Source organism: Urocitellus parryii, chromosome 4 (genome assembly GCF_045843805.1).
Source record: "Urocitellus parryii isolate mUroPar1 chromosome 4, mUroPar1.hap1, whole genome shotgun sequence".
NCBI classification, from domain to species: Eukaryota; Metazoa; Chordata; class Mammalia; order Rodentia; family Sciuridae; genus Urocitellus; species Urocitellus parryii.
In genome coordinates, this window is record NC_135534.1 from 66,951,636 (window position 1) to 66,969,952 (window position 18,317).

Genomic DNA, 18,317 nt, shown 5'->3' on the forward strand with positions numbered 1-18,317 from the left:
AGAAACTGGAGATGGTTTCCAGCCTTTGAAAGAAAGTATCCATGACTGCCGTCCTAAACTGGGTCTCCCCAGACAGACCCTGAGCCAAGGACTGGGGGCAGATTGTTCGCTCAGGAGGTGACACCAGGAAACTCAGCAAAGAGTGGACAAGAGAGACAGGGAGGGAGAAGGCCCACGATCTGAACTTCCTTGAGCAGGTTCGGGCTTAGTCCTGGTGACTGCTGAGCTGTGGAGAGAACAGTGAGCCCCCAAACCCAGCAGTTGGCCGCTCCTCCAACAGCCACCCTTGGACTGTGCCTGGGGTGTTGAGCCTTTGGCATGTCCCTGCTTAGGGTGATGTGCTACTGGTGCCTGGTGCTAGAGGAAGCCTTTGGGGACAGACGGGGACTTGAGGCTGGAAGCTGTGCTGGTGTGGGCCGGTGTCCCCGGGATCAGCCTCAGCCCGGCTCTTGGAGTCCTCTTGAGAAACACATTCAACCCACCAAACATGTTCATTGCAGCTTTTACAAATACGTAGACCCATGTAGTATGTGTACAGTGTGTATCTGCCATCCAATCCATCTGTCCTTCTAGATGTCTCCAGCAAGAGGAGATTGGCTTAGTCAATTACGGTGCATCAACAAGACAGACTCTTCTTCAGCCAAGAACAAAGACTGTTGCAACAGGTGGAAGAATGTTCCAGAAGAGAGGTCAAGGAAAACATGGCGTGTGCACTCTAGCCCCACCGTGGAAGGTGTGGGCAGTCAGGCCTCCTCCAGGGAAGCAGACGGTCAAGCTTTAGTAAGAGATGTATTGTCAGGACCTGGCTGGCCCCGTGAGGGGGGCCCGTGAGACCAGCCCAAAAGCTGAAGCACCAGCCGTTGGGAAGGTGGACTGGGACCCCCCAGGCACCAGCTAAAGCTGCTGTCCACAAGCCGAGGGTCTTCCTCTTTGGGAAAACCTCAGCTCCGCTCTTAGATCCTTCTCTGCACTGAGGCTGTCCACTTGGGTCATCCAGAGTAACGCTACCCACTGATTTGGAGCCTATGCCTGAAAGCCTACCACAGCACCTGATTTGATAGCAGGACGGTGGCCAGGCCGAGCTGACACAGAACTGGGCACTATGAAAGGTATGTGAGGACACTGTTGGGTGCTGGTGACCAGAGTCACCTGTGGAGCAGGGTGCGGGCCTGCCCGAGGCCACAGAGCAGAGGTTAAGCGTCCGTCGGTGTCGCCGGTGTCGCCGGTCCACCCCAGTCTGAGGCCTGATCCTTCAGGCTCTGCCCCCCCAGCAGATGTGAGGTAGGAGGGCACTTTCTCCTGGGGTTTCGGCCCCAGTGTTTGTCACTGCTGCCCACGGTGCCAAGACGATGTGCTGGAGCCTCTCCTAGGCCCCCTGGGACTGGGTGGGAAGGACTATCCAGGGACAAGGCCCGACACATGGATCCTATCAGTGAGCTCATGCTGACTGGCCCTCACCAGACTTTCCCTGGCCTGGTGGGGAAACCTCCCCGTGGGTCTGAATCTACACAGCCTCCTGCCCCCCAGAAGGGCTGAGGTACAGCAGCGGGTGAGTCAGCCTGGTTGGCTGTGTGGCCTTGGTCAAGTCCCGGCCCCCTTTGGAGTTCTCTGACCCCCACTGACTCTGACATGGGAAGCGTTTGGTGGTGCCAATAGCCTCAGTCCACTCAGGCTGTTATAATAAAATGCCATCACCCGGGGGGTTTATAAACAACAGACATTTCTCTCTCAGAGTTCTGAGGGTCGGGAAGTCCAAGATAAAGGTGCCTGAGACCTGGTGTCTGGTGAGGCTGCGTTCTGACAGAGGGTGCCTTGTGGCTGTGGCCTCCGGTGGTGGAAGGGGTAGCTGGCTCTCTGCGGTGTCTTTTATCAGGGCACTAATCCCAGTCTAATCTCGTCATCCCCAAAGGTCACACTTCCTGATAGTATCCATCACCTTGGGAGTTAGGGTTTCAACACAAAAATTTGGGAGGCACAAATATTCAGACCACAGCCCCCCGTGTTAGCCCGTGTATCTTGCAGTAGGACCTGGAGTGGAACGTGAGGACACAGAGGGTGTGCAGACTGGGGTGGGGCTGGTGGGCACGGGGTGGGGCAGCTGCGTGGAAAGCATGTTCATGCATGAGCCTGACCTTTCCCTGCTAGCCCCAGGCCTTGTGCTGGGCCCATGGGCCCAGGTATCCTAGAGGACCCACCTTACAGAGGGAGAGGAAGGGAGGGAGGAAGGGAGGGAGGACAGAGGGAGACAGGAAGGCTGGAAGGGAGGGAGGGCTAGATGGGGAAAGGACAGGGCCTGAAGGGGCAGGTGGGGAGTGAGTGACAGACAGAGGGATGGGGGACCTAGGAGGGTGGCAGGGCTGTCTTGGGAGCAGTCCAGTTCTGCTACTGTCTCAGGACGTGCAGCTGGATGGTCCCCAGTGTTGTCCAAGCCCAGTCCTTCCACAGAGGAGAGGACTGAGGTCCGGGAGGCAAGCAGGAAACTCGAGGTTGCAGGAGGATAGAGGCAGGGGGCTGGGGGTGGGCTCCCAGGGTGGGCTCCCATCCCCTGTTCTTGGCCCAGGGCTCCTCCCACTTCCCAAGACCACGCTCAGAGAGCTGTCTCCTAGAACCAGGTCGGGGGTGACTGGAGACAGGCCCTGAGAGGAGACCAGGGACTCAGAGACCCCCAGGCTCAGGCAGGAGGCTGACAGAGGGGTCCTTGGGCCATGCTCTGAGATGAGGCTGCTGAGGCCTGGCCCAGGCCAGTGGGCAGGAGCTGACCTCTTCTTCTGATGGCGACTGGGGCTGCCCAAGACTGCTGGCTGCCGTGGGGACCACGTGGGCCCCGAGGGCTCCAGCTGCCCCAGCTCCGGCTGGCTCAGCATTTCCCTGTCCTCTCCCCATGACGCCATCCCTCCCTGGGCCCACTTTTCTCTCTTCTCCGTCCCTTCCCTCTGCCGTCTCTCCTCCTCTCTGCTGAGTTTCTTCTTGGCATCTGGCCTCTCTGGCAGTCTTTGCCCTTTTGCCGAGGGTCCTCTCTCAGTGCCTCTTTGTACCTGTCTGGTTTTCAGTGGATGTCACTGACCCCACCTCCTGTGGTCACTTCAGCCCGTCCCCTTCTTGCTTTTACTCATCTCCAGTCTTGACTCTTGTCCTGTCTCTGTCACCTTCTGTTATTCTTTCTGCCTCCACCTAGCCGTCCCTCTTTTCAAGGGCCCAGGGCCCCAGCAGGCAGCTCTGGACAGCCCCCGCCCTGCCCTCCTCCCCGCCCCCCTGTCCTGCCCTCCTCCCCGCCCCCCTGTCCTGCCCTCCTCCCCGCCCCCCCCTGTCCTGCCCTCCTCCCCGCCCACCCCGTCCTGCCCTCCTCTGGTAACAATTACTCTGGGCTAGGATGGAATCCTCCATTCAGACCCACAGGCTGCACATGGGGACCAGATGGAAACTGATTCCTCAAGAAACTAAACACTGTGGGCAAAGAAGTGGCAGCCCCTGGAGCGGGCCAACCAGTTCAAGAGCAGAGAGGCCCTGTGGCTGCCCTGGGGACAAACCTGCCAGGAGCATCTTGTGTGGCAATGGGGACTGCTCTGTTCCCTGGATTGAGAGACCCAACGGGGGCTGGCCTCCAGGACGCAGATCGGGGGCAGCCAAAGATGGTGGACAAGGGCCTCTGAAGATCAAGTCCTCCTGCTCTTATTTATAGGCCAGAAATCTCCATACCTCACCAGTGACCCTCTCAAGGTCATCAGTGACAGGGAAATAGGCCATAAGGCTGGAGTCTGAATGGTTTGGCTTCCGAGCCCAGCTCCACCATGTCCTGGCTGGGTGACCTTGGGCAAGTCACTGGACTTCTTAGTGTCTTTGCCTATAAATCAGAAACCACAGCGCATTGCCTCCAGGCTGATGGAGGGCCTGTCTTCCCAGCACTGGCCCAGGGCCCGGCCAGAGGGAGGGTCCCATCCATGATACACAGACGAACAGGGAAATGATTATCACTAATCTTTCTAAAGCCCAGCTCGGCTCAGAAACCCACCATGGCTCTCCATGGCCTGCTGAAGTGAAGTAAGCTCTCAGGGTCAATTTTCTGTCCTCATCTTATTCAAGTTGGTCCAGCCAGGACTTCCTCTTAAACCTGAGGCCCTGTGTCTCTGCCCACTCCACCTGCAGCCTCCCCTCACCCTCCCACCAGAGCCTCCTCTCCACCCTTTAGCGTGGCTGTGGCCCAGGGCAGGCTGAGGGTCTCCAGGTTGTGGAAAGACTCCTGCCTCTAGCTGGCCTCACCCTGGACCCCTCCTCACTTCTAGCCTGTTCTCTCGTGGACCTCGACCCTTAATGGAGTGTGTCACTGTCCCCCAACCTTCCCCTCGCTGGCTTTCCAGCCGCCCACCCCTCAGGCCAGGAGTCTGGCGCGCGTGGCTGAGCTGTGTCTTTCTCTCAGATGCCACGTGGGAAATGTCAGCAGAGTGTCTTGGCCCAGCCTTCAGAAATGCACCCCGAGCTCTCCACTCCACAGGCTGCTACAAAAGCCCTGCAGGTCCCCGCTGCTACTGTCCCACCCCAGCCTCCTGTGGGACCCTTTTCAACAGCAAAATGTGATGTGTATGTGATGTGTATGTGTATGCATTTGTCAAAGAACTGGACACTAGCAAGGTGTGTTTTACTACTTATAAACTGTACGTTCATTTAAAAAATGGAACAAAAAATAAAACAGACCAGGACACTCTTCCACACAGGCTGAAGGGCTCCTGTCCCACTCTGTGATGGTCTGTGGGCCCTTTGCAAATACTGGGCCACGACCATTTAGTAGGTCAGGAAATCAATTTAAGATCTTGACTAGCATTATATTTAAAAATTGAATAGGATAAAACACGTTAGAGTATGTACATAGAGTTATTTCAGTTTTATTTTATTTATGTGTATTTGTATTAGATTGCAATATAAAACTTAATTCATATATTAGGTTGAAATAAATAAAAGTTAAGTCACTGCTCAGTACTGGCTGCCCCAGTTCTTATCACCTCCTTACTTCATCTCTTACCCTCACTCTGCTTCAGACTTACTGACCTGCTGCCTCAGGGCCTTTGCACTGGCTCATTATTCTGCCTAGAATATTCCTCCCCCAGATCTTTGTATGTCTCTCTCTTTGACTTCCTTCACTTCTTTGGCTCCAACATCAACCTCCAGAGAGAGGCCTTACAGTCTGGCATGTTTGAAATGGCCCCCACTCCCAGTTTTCCTGTAGTTCACTTGTTTTACATCATTTTTCTTTGTGGCACTTATGGCTACTTGAGATGCCATGCACTTGATCTGGCCACTTCCCTCCACTAAATGTCAGCTCTGTGTGCTGGGGTAGTGCCAGTTTTCTTCACTGTTGTACTCAAGTGCCTAGAACAGTGCGTGGCCCACAGTGGACACTTAGCGAATCAGGACTGTCCTTGCCCTAAAGGAAAGTGGGATGTGGCTAAGATGGCCTCTGCCGTGGGCTGTTCCTGCAGCTGCCTCCACTCCCGGGAAGGAGAGAGGGCAGCCTTGAGGGTCGGTGGGGCTCCTGGCCGCTTGGATCTCCTCTGGCGTCTCTGCTGCTCACTGGAACCCCGTTGTGACCTGGCTTTTCTGTCCTCCAAAACCTTCCTGGAAGTTCCTGGTGTGCTGGACCCTCGAGGTCCCCACAGACTCCTGGGCCTGTGCCCTGCTGGAGTAGACAGCATGGGGCTGCTGCGGTGGGGACAGTCTGTTCCAGTCGGCAGGACTCATGGGCGGATCGCCCCAGCTGAGGCAGAAGAGGGAAGCCCAAGCCAGATGGTGGGTGGCATGGGTGAGAGGGAGGCGTCTCGGGCCAGAGGCTGCCCCTCTGTTTGGAAGCTGGCCTGGCCATAGCCTCCTATCCCACCGGTGACAGCCAGAGAACCTCTCGGGGGCCTATGCCAGCCTCAGCATGACTGACACTGTGGATGTGGGCAGGGCAAGAGGAGAGGACCAGCCCGATGGCTTGAGGGTCAGGGAAAGTCCCAGCTACCAAGATGTTCTGATTCCCCCATAGTGGGCCACTCAGACGGCTGGGAGAGCCCACGGGGATCGCGCACTGCGGCTCCATTCCTTGGGCGGAGACGCAGAGGATACACATGAGCACCAGGTCACACAGTGAGCTGAAGCTGTGACCCACCCCTCCAGCCCTCAGTCTGCGACGTTTGGAACCGAACAGCAGTCCCAGGATGGGCTGGCCAATCCCAGGTGGCCACTTGAGCCCGGGGCAGGAGGAGGGCCTTTGTGGCCAAGGTGGCACTCCGTGGACTCTTTGTTAACACCAACTGGTTGGATTTCAACAGATAAAGAAAGCCTTTGTGGGGTGGCGGGGGTGGGGTGGCTTAAACTATTTCAGAAGAGGGCAGTCCATGTGGGACATGACGTCATGCTATGGCTGATGTCCAGATCTGGTGGGTAAGGGTCCTGGACAAGAGCCAGGTGAGGCCCAAGGTCTTATTCCAGCAGTCCCAGCGTTACCTGGAAGTTTCTATCCAAGCCCCGCCCCCCCCATGACGGGAGCTGCTCCTCCCCCCCACTGCCTCAGGCTGTCCCTACTTACAGGTGGCTGCATCTCCTTGCCAAATGCTAATGCTATTTTGGGATGCAGAGCTACCAGTGGAGTGGCCCCCTCCTGCAGGGATGCTGGGGGCTGGGGGCTGGAGGCAGGCGCAGGGCCTGGGAAAACAGTCCATCAAAGCTGCCTGGGCAAGTCCCTCCAGCCACGGGGAGCAGAGGGCTGCAGGGTCATAGCAGATGGCTAAAAATAGGGACACTTGGAGGTGGAAGTGGTTCCTGCCAGCCGCAGGGGGCCGTCCAGTCCCTTCTCTCAGCGGGATGAAGCTCTCTGGGACAGCGTGTGTGACACTGAGTGAGCTCCCTGTGCCAGGCCCAGCCTGGGGCTGGATCAGGTGCTGAGAGGACCTCAGTCTGGACTTGGCGTTAGGTCTTGGTCTACGGCTGGGTCAAGGCTTATGTTATCTCCTGTGTTATTCTTGAATTCCAACCGTTATCCATCGTCCCCTCCTCTGGGAACTTGTGCTTGGAGCTGAGACTCAGAAGTCCCTGCTCTTAGGAGCAAATGTTTTCTCTGGGAGACAAGTTTGTCACTGGCTGACCCCTGGGTAACTGGAATGACTCACTCCAGAACATCGAGGTCTCCCTGATGGGAATGCAAGGTCCCAGAGGGAGGGGTCCTATCTGGCGCACTGATAGGAACCCGGCAGCCCTTAGATCAGCGCCTGCCTCCAGTGGGTCCTCAGTAAATATTTGTTGAATAGCTGAATGAGTAACTTTACCCAGAGCATAGAACAGGCTTTATGAAGGGGTGGCCTGGGGTGGGCTCTTGAAGAAAGGACTGAATACTGAGTCAGTCCATCGGAGACACACGTCTCAGGCACAAATAACTGAAAGACACAACAACGTGTGGTGCGTGCAGGACACTGGCTCTAGCTGATGTGAGAACCCAGATGGAAGAAAGACTGAAGAGATCCCGTGGGGCTGTGGACCTGGCCAAGGGCCCTGCTGTGTAGGCGGGAGGGGTCAAAATGGGACATCAAAGGTGATCCATTCTTACAGAGAGAAAATTCTGGAACTTTTAGTCATATTTATTTTTACTTTCTTAAAAAGAAAGTTTCAAGCTCTACTAATGTTCAACAAATAGATGGACATCGGTGCCTCACCTTGTCCACACCATAGGTCACATGTCCCCTTCTCACAGGCTTGTGAGAAAAGCAGTGTGGGTTTGGCTTGACCATGGCACCTCTGCCCTGTGAGTCTGCCATAAGATGTCATCGAGGTGTTTAATTTTGTAAAGACAAATGGTAGAATCTCTATGAAATTTATTATTGATAGAAGCAGTGGCCACCAAAATCCTCTGCATCACATAGAGATTTACTGGTTATCTCACGGCAAAACCTATCAAAGACTTACCCACCTTAGATGAGATATATATATATATATATATATATATATATATATATATATGTCTTTATAGATGTTGAAGGGCCTTTATTTTATTTATTGATATGCGGTGCTGAGAATTGAACCCAGCGCTTCACACATGCTAGGCCAGTGCTCTCCCACTGAGCCACGACCCCAGCCCAAGGTAGACCTTTTTGAAAAGGCAAATGATACAATTGCGCTGGCTCTTTCTGTGATGATAGCTGATCCCATCCAGCAGATCTTAAAACAAATAGATACATGGCACCCAGGGAAAGGCGTTGTTTCAAGACTGAAGAAGAAAGGTGCTGCTTTTGGAGAGAAGCCCGCATTACAGAGCGCAGTCTGCAGAGTGCGGCTCTGGGATAAGACTGTTGTAGTGGCCATGTGTATCATGTATCACCACGTGTCACATCAGCATGTTGAAAAATAGGGAGATCAAATTTTATAACACACTTAAAAGTCTTCCAAGTGAAGAGTTTCAGTGTGTTGTGAACAAGAGAGTCAAAAATATTCAAAAAGTAACACCTCTGAGTAGCTTCCAGGAACTGGATTGACATTAGTTGAATCAAATTTCAACAAAAAGCCTGTGCCCGGAATTGACCGTGGCCCATGTGATTTAGTAAGCACGGCAGGGAGTGTGTGGTCTTCCAGGTGGCCCTCTGGCCCCTGGGGAGTTGTCTTCCCCACTACATCGGGCACTTAACCAAGTGGAAAGATAATGGAATCTAGTCCCAGATTCTCAAATGACTGTACCACATCTTTAAGCCAAGATTTTATTTAAAAAAGAAAGCATGCTTAATCACTATTTTGAGTATATATTTAGACACAGCAAAAAGATTATTAATACCATTCAATAAAGTGAAAATGAAACTTTTAAAATGTTGAAATTTTAGGTCTTCAGTAGCAATTTTGGTATATACACTGTTTTTAAGAAATTTATCCAACATATCTGTTTGTATGGCAGCATATTATATAACTTCTATATAAATAAATGTATATATTGGGTTGATTATAAAAACTTCCTTCCTTCCTTCCTTCCTTCCTTCCTTCCTTCCTTCCTTCCTTCCTTCCTTCCTTCCTTCCTTGTAGGAGGATGGGATTCTTCCTTGGCTGAGAGTGATGAGAGAAGCTAGGGAGCAATTTGGGAAGAAGACAGTAATATTGGAGGCCACTTTGGAAACTGCAGGCAGGAGTCTGGGGGGAGGATGGGCAATGATCATGACCCTGCTCAGGAGGAGCTGAGCTGGGCTGGGCTGAGAGCAGGTGGGTTGGGGTGGGCTGCACGGGTTTTTCAGAGGAGGCAGAAATGCCCCTTATGGCAACTGAGGGGGTGAGGCATTGGGGAGAACTGAGAGGTGCCCTACTGCTGCCCAGGGACACTGTCCCGGGTCTCAGGGTGGTGGTAGTGTCTTTACTGAAGTGGGAGATGCAGTGGAAGGGGAGGAGCAGATTTGGGGGCAGTTCATTTATAAGTGGCCCTGTCCAAGTAGGGCCCCTGGGAGCAATCAGAGACCAGGGCCCAAGGTCAGCTAAAGCAGTCAGGGTTAAAATGTCCCCAAAGACCAGACATGGTCTCCTCCTAACTGTCCCCTCACAGCCCAGCTGAGCAGGGAGGGCTTGGTGCCAGCAGTCTGTGTGGGGCAGCCAAGGTCCCAGGTCCCAGGCCACCGGGTCTGCAGGTTGCCCTGGTAACAGGCTCTGTTATGATACTTCCCAGAGCCAGGGGTCTGTTAGTCAGAGCTAGGCAGGAAGGGGTCATCATGTCCCCTCTGGCCCTGGAAAGCCTGGCGCGCCAAATCTGGACCCGCCTGGGAGTGGTCCAGGGACAGATCATTGTCTGACTGTGTCGTGGCTGTCAGTGGGGCAGAGAGCAGCAGTCAATGGGAAGAGCCTGGTCCCTCAGAGGCTCCCCTGAGGGACCTGTGCCACCATCACTCTGTGGGGCCTTCACACACTGGGACGGGGCAGCAGGCAAGTCAGACCCTATGCTCTGTGTGTATGTGGGGGGTCCCTGCCTTTCAAGTCACATGACTTCAGGGTACAAGGAGAACTTGCAGACAGCCTCAGCCCTGAAACTGCCCCTGGGGAGGTTCCCACCCTTGCCTCAGGGAGGCCACTGTGGTTCCACCTCTTGAGAGGCCTTCTCAGGTCAACTCAGAGCCACCCAGGAAAGGCCACTCCCTTCAGATGGGTCTGGTATCCGGCACCTAGGATAGCCATCCCCTCTTTTCCTGGGCCTCAGTCTCCTCACTATCTGCCGTCAGGTGCCCAGGAGACCTGACCCCATCTGCCCCTGAGCCCACCCCACCCACAGAGCCTGGCTGCCCAGGCCTCCCACCGCCCCCACCGCCCCCAGGCCTGTCTGTGGCCTGTCTGTGGGGTCGCTGCTCCCACAGGCTGGCTGGCCTCCTCCTACTCCTCTGGATCTCCTGTTGCTCCTGTTGCTGCAGGACCTGTGACTAAAGGCAGTGAGAGGTCCCGGCCCAGGACCCATGAACAAACCTCCTTCACTCTGAGGTTAATGTCCCCACACAGTGGTCCCTGTGCCCACCCCACCCTTAGCCACTCTCAAATGCTGTCCCCAGGGAATCCCGGGCTGAAGGTGCTGGTCTCAAAGTGTGACCCGCCTGCACAGCTCGGGGAGCCACTTCCCCTCCCTGCGTCTTAGTTTCCTCATGGGTAGAGGGAGGGTGTCGAGTGACCTCACGGGCCCACGGCAGAGCTGGCTCCTGCGCTCCTGGTCACATTTTTAGAATGGTTATTTTTATTCCCCACGTGGGTGGCTGGAGCTGGGGGGGGGGGCGGCGCTGTGAGGCCACGCCCACTTCCCTCACCCCTCCTGTGGGCTGGGGAGACTGGGGGGCTTGGGGAGCCACGCCCTCCAGGAACCCGCGTCTTCACATGAATGTCAGGAAGCCCAGCGTCAACAGCAGGGCAGACCTGAATCAGCAGGCCCTCCCATCCCTCCGGAGCCCCGAGAATAGAACAGGAACCTTCCAAGAAGCAGCTGGGCGGGCAGAGGCAGCAGGCCCCCAGGAGAACCTGGCCTCAGTCATCCTGAGCAGGTCACCTGAGCTTCCTGAGCCACAGCATCATCCTTACTGCCTCTCCTGGCCTCCCACTGCGAATCTTACTGTCCCAAATCCCAACGTCTTGCCGGATGCTGTGGTTTCCCAGCGCCACATCCTGGTTCAGAGCTTTCCCTCTACCTGGACTGCCTTCTCTGTTCCTCTGGGCCCAGTCACTGCCTCTAGGAAGTGTCTCCAGGTCACTTACCTGGAAGGGACCTTCCTCAGCATCTTGCAGGCATCCCTTTAAAAGTCCCAAATAAGAATCCAGCTCAGGGTGTGCTGCTGGGACAGCAGCCGGCCCTTCACAGTTGTCCTCTCATTTCCCTCTATTTCATGGACCAGGAGGCTGGGGCTCAGGAAGGTTTAATAATTTGACACCGAACACCTAGGATTCTAAGCAAGGTGATGTGAAGACCCCTGCCCTTCTCGCATGCCCACACATTCCACTTCCATAGTGTCCCTGAGGTCAAATGAAGTTAATGTCTTCCAGGGTGAGTTTAAAAAATAAAAAATTAACCAGAAGTTACCAGGATCTCTCCAAAGTTCTTTTCTCCAAACTACCAGCACTAGAAACTTCTGATAGAAACGTTTTCCCAAACAAAACACTTTCAGGGCACCCAAAGGCCTGCGAGGAATGTGGAAGTCCTTGGTCTCCTCAGGTCCTCTTGGGACTGCCTGTTGGCCTAGATGACAAATTTACCAGCACGAGGACTGCAGTGACATCTGTGGTCACCGGGTAACTCCAATGCCAGGCAAAGCACTAAGGTCTTTGTCTCATTTCATCACAACTCAGCAATATGGGTACTATTATCCTCTGTCACTGGGCCAGGGACCAAAGGGGATAGCATAGAGAGGTTGTCTGTGACCTGGACAGATCCACCTAACTCCAAGGTTCATGTTCTTCACCGCCTCACCAGGGACTTCCCCACACTTCCTTTCAAAGGGCAGGGCCTCCGCCATGGCCAGGGGATGCTGTGTGGGGGAAGCATGGGTCTCTGGTCAGGGACCTGCCTGGAGCCTCCCTCAGGGCTTCCTGTCTTCCAGGGGCCTAGAGCTTGGCAGGCCCTTTGCACCTCCTGGTCTGGTCCCGCTCCCCTGCTCACACGGACTGTGGAGCTCCATGGATTGTTGGAAGTTTTTATTGAGGAAGGAGCTGGGGTTCAGGTCTTCACTTTGTTATTTGCTATTCAGTGATCTTAGTTACTCAGTTCTCTGGGCCTCCTGGAGACTGTCTCACAGAGGGTGTGGAGGTGACATGAGCAGGCACTTAGTGGCCTTACTGGAAGTGAGCCCTGTCAGAGGTGGGGTGGAGGGCTGGGTAGAAGGAAGCCTGACCCATAAGACCAGGTCCATCAGGTGAGTCAGAAGGCCAAGGAAGGAGGGCATGAGAGCAAGAGATGCCACCTCTGTGTGGGGACAGGAATCTTGAGTGAGCTTTGCTCCCTTCCTGTGGGCAGCAGGAAGAGAGAGCGCTCTCCTTTGGAATGTGCCCCTGCCTTCTCGGTACCGCAAGACACAGACCTCTAGCATTTGGGCTGAATTAAGAACTTCAGACGTCAGCTGCCTCTGAATCACAGGCTGCTCTGAGCCCAGGGAGCACTCCGGGATCATATCCTGGAGGGTGGTTTTTACACCGTGTTCAGCAGGCTCTGGGGAACTTTGGGGTGCCTGGAAGGAGAGGGCTCTGGGCCTCACCCTGGCTTCCCTCACAGCAGCTCCCTGTATCTGCATTATAAATTGGATTCCTTTTATTTCAAGAGAAGAGAGGAGTCTGCATCCAAATAGAGAAAGGGAGGAAAACCACTCCTGTATCCCATTTTCTCATTTTACAGAGTTCTGGAGAAGTCACAAGCCAGACAGTGGGCGGGTGGGATTGGAGCCCTGTCTGCTGGGCTTGTTAGTGCATACCTTCGTTCACTAATCAGTTCAACAAGCACACACCAAATGTCCCCACTGTGCCAGGCATGGTGGCAACCAGGAGGATTCAGTGGAAGCCAAAAGAGAAAGAACCCCTGTCCACAGAGCTTAAAGTCTAAGGAATGACATGATTAATGACAGTCCACATATTAGCACATATTTCCACGTGCCATATATTTTACATGTATCAATTCTTATGACAACCCCGTGCGGTAACAAGATTCTCCAATTTACAGGTGAGGAAACTGAGGTGCAAATAGATGAAACAATGTGCCTATGGCCCAGCAGTTGGTGAGTGGTAGAGCTGGGAATTGGATCTTGACTGTAAGGCTCCAGAGTTCAAGCTATTTTGTACTCCATTACATAGATAAATATAGTTTACAGTTCATGGTACTATCTATGAGTTTTACTTACACACAGGGAACCTGGGAATGATAGATCAGGGCTGTGAGGGTGTGGGCCAAGGCTACCCTGAGGAGTGCTTCAATTAAAGTGGAAGGACAATGTTTACAGGCAATTGATTTTAAACGGTGTTTCCAACATCATTCAGCAGCCTTCTCAACAAATGTTGCTGGGACAACCCGATAAACACATGTAAAAGAATGAAGTCAAACCTCTATCTCATACCGTATGCAAAAATGAACTCAAAATGTATTAAATATCTCAATGTAAGGGCTAAAACTATAATACTCATAGGAGAAAACACAGTTGTAAATCTTTGTGACCCTGAATTAGACAATGGTTCCTTGGATATCAAACCAAAAGTACAAGCAATAAAAGAAAAGTAGATACTTCATCAAAATTAAATACTTCTGTGTTGGGCATGGTGGCACATAACCTGCAATTCCAGCTTTCCAGGGGATGAATGCCAAAGGATGAAGCAGGAGAATTGCAAGTTCAAGGCCAGACTGGACAAATTACTGTGACCTTGTCTCAAAATGAAATAAAATTAAAAGGGCTGAAATAATTTTAAATGAAATAAAATTAAAGGGTTCAGTGGTACAGCACTTACTTAGCATGTGTGAAGCCCTGGGTTCAATCCCTAGTAACACACACACACAAATTAGATATAAAAGCCATCCGGAGAGTAAAGTCAGAATGCACAGAATGAGAAAAAAATCTTGAAAATCATGTATCTGATAAGAGACTTGTATCTAACATAGATATATAAAAAAACACAACTCAATAATAAAAAAGACAATCTCATTTTAAAAATGAGCAAAGGATCTGGAAAGACATTTCTCCAAAGAAGGTGGTACAAATGGTGGCCAATGAGCACATGCAAGATGCTCATCACTCATCATGGGGCAGGCACCACCCAAACCATGATGGGTACCACCTCACACCCACTAAGACATCAATGACTAAAAAGAAAGTAAAAAGTGTTGATGAGGATGTGTGAAAATTGGAACCCCAACACAAGTGTGGTGACGGTGTACAAAGTACAGTCTCTGTGGTAAGTAATGTGTCAGTTCCTCAAAAGCTTAAACACAGTAGTATCATATGATCCAGAATTACAGTCCTAGGAATTTTCCCAAGAGAAATGAAAACATATGCCCACACAAAAAATTATAGCAGCATTATTCATAGAAACTAAAATGTGGAAGCAACCTAAAAGTCCATCAACTGGTGAATGGATAAATAAAATATGATGTCATCAGGCAATAAAATACTACTAGGCAGAGTACAAGGTGGATCCTGAGAACATTATGCTAAGTGAAAGAACTCAGTCACAAAAGGCCACATGTTGTATGATTCCATTTATATGAAATGTCCAGAATAGACAAATCCATAGAGACTGAGATTAGATTAGTGGCTGCCCACTTGGGGTCAGGGGAATTACTGCTAGTGAGCATGGAGTTTGTGTGTGTGTGTGGGGGTGTGTGCAAATATTCTAAAATTGATTGTGGTGATGGTTTTCCAACTTTGCAAATACGGTAAAAATAATCGAATTGTATATTTGAAGTAGATGGTAATTATATAATAAAGTTGTTATTTTAAAAAGATGGATGGGATGCAGATTCCTTGGAAAACTGGGAATGGAACCACCATTTGACCCAGCTATCCTCTCCTCGGTCTATACCCAAAGGACTTAAAAACAGCATACTACAGGGACACAGCCACATCGATGTTTATAGCAGCACAATTCACGATAGCTAAACTGTAGATGCCCTTCAGTGGCTTCAGTAGATGAGTGGATAAAAAAATGTGGCATATATACACAATAGAATTTTACTCAGCAAAAAAAAAAAAAAAAAGAGAATAAAATCATGGTATTTGCAGGTAAATGGTTGGAGTTGGAGAATATCATGCTAAGTGAAGTTAGCCAATCCCTAAAAACCAAATGCTGAATGTTTTCTCTGATATAAGGAGGCTGACTCATAGTGGGGTAGGGAGGGGGAGCATGGGAGGAATAGACGAACTCTAGATAAGGCAGAGGGGTGGGAAGGGAAGGGAGGGAGCAAGGGGGTAGAAAAGATGGTGGAATGAGATGGACATCATTACCCTAAATACATGTTTGAAGACACGAATGGTGTGAATATATTTTGTATACAACCAGAGATATAAAAAATTGTGCTCTATATGTGTAATATGAATTGTAATGCATTCTGCTGTCATATATAACAAATTAGAATTTAAAAAAAGATGGATGAGCTGGGTGTGGCACAAGTTTGTAATCCCAGCTACTTAGGGTGCTGAGGTGAGGCTGGAGAATGGCAAGTTTGAGGCCAACCTGGGCAATTTAGCAAGACCAGGTCTCAAAATAAAAAAATAAAGAAGGGCTGGGATGGTAGCTCAGTGGGAGAGTACCCCTGAGTTCAATCCCCAGTACTGTAATAACTAACTAAATAAATAATAAACAGATGGATTGATGAAGACGTGTTAACTAAAGCTATGGAAGGGGTTGGGGTTTTGGAGTACTTTCTAAACTAAGGGAACTACATGTGCAAAGGCTCTGTGGCTGGGAGCCCAGTATGTTTAAAACAGAAAAGGAGACCATGCAGCAGCAGCTGATCAGGTAAAATAAGAAAATGTGAGAGGAGAGCTGGTGAGTCAGCAGCTGGTGTCCAGGGCCTTGGCCTGAAGGACCGCAGCAAGACTGCAGGTATATAGACGCAGGCAAGCACCCTGGGACTCTCACAGCAATGCTGGTGATGGCACAGAGCTTGCTACTGTCACTCAGGCTGTCTTGCACTTCCTTCTTTCTGGCTTCACCCATCTGCCTGGAGGACCCCAGGACAGGATGTGGGATCTGGAGGAACTAACTGCAGAAGGAATTGTCAGAAGTCTCTGTGGCGGTTCAGGTGCCAGCTCTGCCGCTCACTATGTGATTGGCAGGTGCTGTTCTTTCCTGCAGAGTGTATTCAGATGGCCCTTCCTGCTCTCCCTTCCTCAGAGGGCCATGGAGAGGAGGCGCCATGTGTCCAGTGCTTTGTGAAGAAAGGTTAAAAGGTCATGATCTCTCTGCCACAGGCTGCCTTCTTTCTGGGGTCCAGGGCCTGTGTGACCAGGGCTGCCACAGCCCCTCTCTGTGGCTGATGGGGTTTTCTGCAGATGGAGCTGGCTTGGATCCTGAGATTGGAGAGGAAGACTCCCAGACCTGGGCTGCTCCTCCCCAGCGCCTGGGCACTGTGGGGAGGTCAGGGAGGAGGCTCTGGGAGCTGAAGGCGGGCTCCATGGTCCTGGAGCTGACTCACCGCAGGGAGGCAGGGAGGCAGGGAGCGGAGGGGGGGTGTTCTGGGGTCTCCTCAGCTGGAGTTGTTCCTGTTGGTTGATCAGACACCCACTTCCTGCGCAGGCTCAGAGTCAGCCCAGGGAGTACTGGTGCTGGGCTGGGAGAGGGGGCCACAGCCTGGAGCGAGGAGCCCACCTAAGATCATGCAGTTGCTGGGGGACAGAGTAAACAGAAGCCAGCAGAAGTCAGTGGGGAGGAGGGGGGAGGTCTTCTGGTCCAACCTCCACACCATGCACACAGAACAGAAGGCATAAAAGCTCAGACCTCCCACAATTACAGGGACAGGCCAGCCTGCAGACGCTGGACAGACGGGTGACAGGCAGTGGCCATAAGGTTTCTATTGCCCAACCTCAGGGACTCTTATTCAGAGACCTTGGACATTTCCCCAACATCCCACTCCTTGTCCTAGTCACCCTCCCCAACACTCCCCTGTAAAAGTCCCTCTTACCCTCTCTCCAGGCCAGCCCTGCTTCCTGCATTCCCAGAGTCAGGGTCAAGCCCGGGCTTTTGCTGGCCCTCAGCCCAGGATCCAGCGACCATACAACCATGCCTGGTGTGTCCTAGACAGAGCCTGTCACCGGACCCCAGTTCTACTCACCACCCTGGGGTACCCATCAGTGAGGGACGGCGTCGCCTGCTCTGTGCTCCAGCCAGCTAGACACCTGTCCCCTGCCCCTTTCTCCTGACAACTTCTTGATCCCAAGGCATTCCTTCATCTCTGAAACAGATCTTCCCTGCTTCTTGCCCTTGGTCAGGTTCACCCCCATGGCTTCCCCGCATCCCACCCATCTTGATGGGAACCTCCTCGCAGCAGCCGGAGACCTCTTTTGGACGCACAGTTCTGATTGATGTCCTCAGGGGAAAGCCCAGACTCCTCCATCTGGGGTTGAAGGCCCTTCTTAATGTTGTGCTGGCTCCTGCCATGATCCCGCCAGTTCCATTGGGTGCCATTCTCCACACCAATCAACTTCTGGGTCCCTCCTCAGGCCTCTGTCCCCCAGATCCCTGCCCAAGGCTCTTTTTCCTCCTCTCTCTGCTCTCACTCCTCAAGGACCACATCCCTCCATGATGTCCCCTAGATAGTGGCACCGAGCCCTTCCTGTGCCCCCAGACCCCTCAATGGTACCCCGTGCAGACCTTGACTACGTGCCTGTGACACTGAACACACAGCCCCCTCCCAGCCTGCGAGCACCTCAGCCCAGAACCAGGTCTAACTGGGTTCAGGAAAAAAAGTAGAAGGAAGGAAGAGGGAAGAGGAGGAAGAAATTTATTTTAAGTGTGTGCTCAAGCACCTCCTCCCCCGTGGTTTCCCCCAGACAGACCCCGTCACTGCCACCTAGGCCCTTGGCTTGCATGTCTTTGTGGCACAGCTGTAGGTGGCTCATGTCAACCACTCATGTTCACACAGGCCCTGGAGCTGAATGTCGGAGCTGAAGGCCCTTGAGGCTGCACTTGGATTCACAGGTGGGAAAGCGGAGACTGGCGAGGAGCAGGCACTGCCGAGTGTCACACTGCAGACCAGAGCATACGAGATTCAGGACCGAAGCTCCCCAGGCCTCCTGCTGGGCCTCTTGATCCCAGAAGCACATCATGGGGGCAGCCTTTGGGGCAACCAGGCCAGAAGGAGCTCACTTACCAAGGGGACCCCCAAG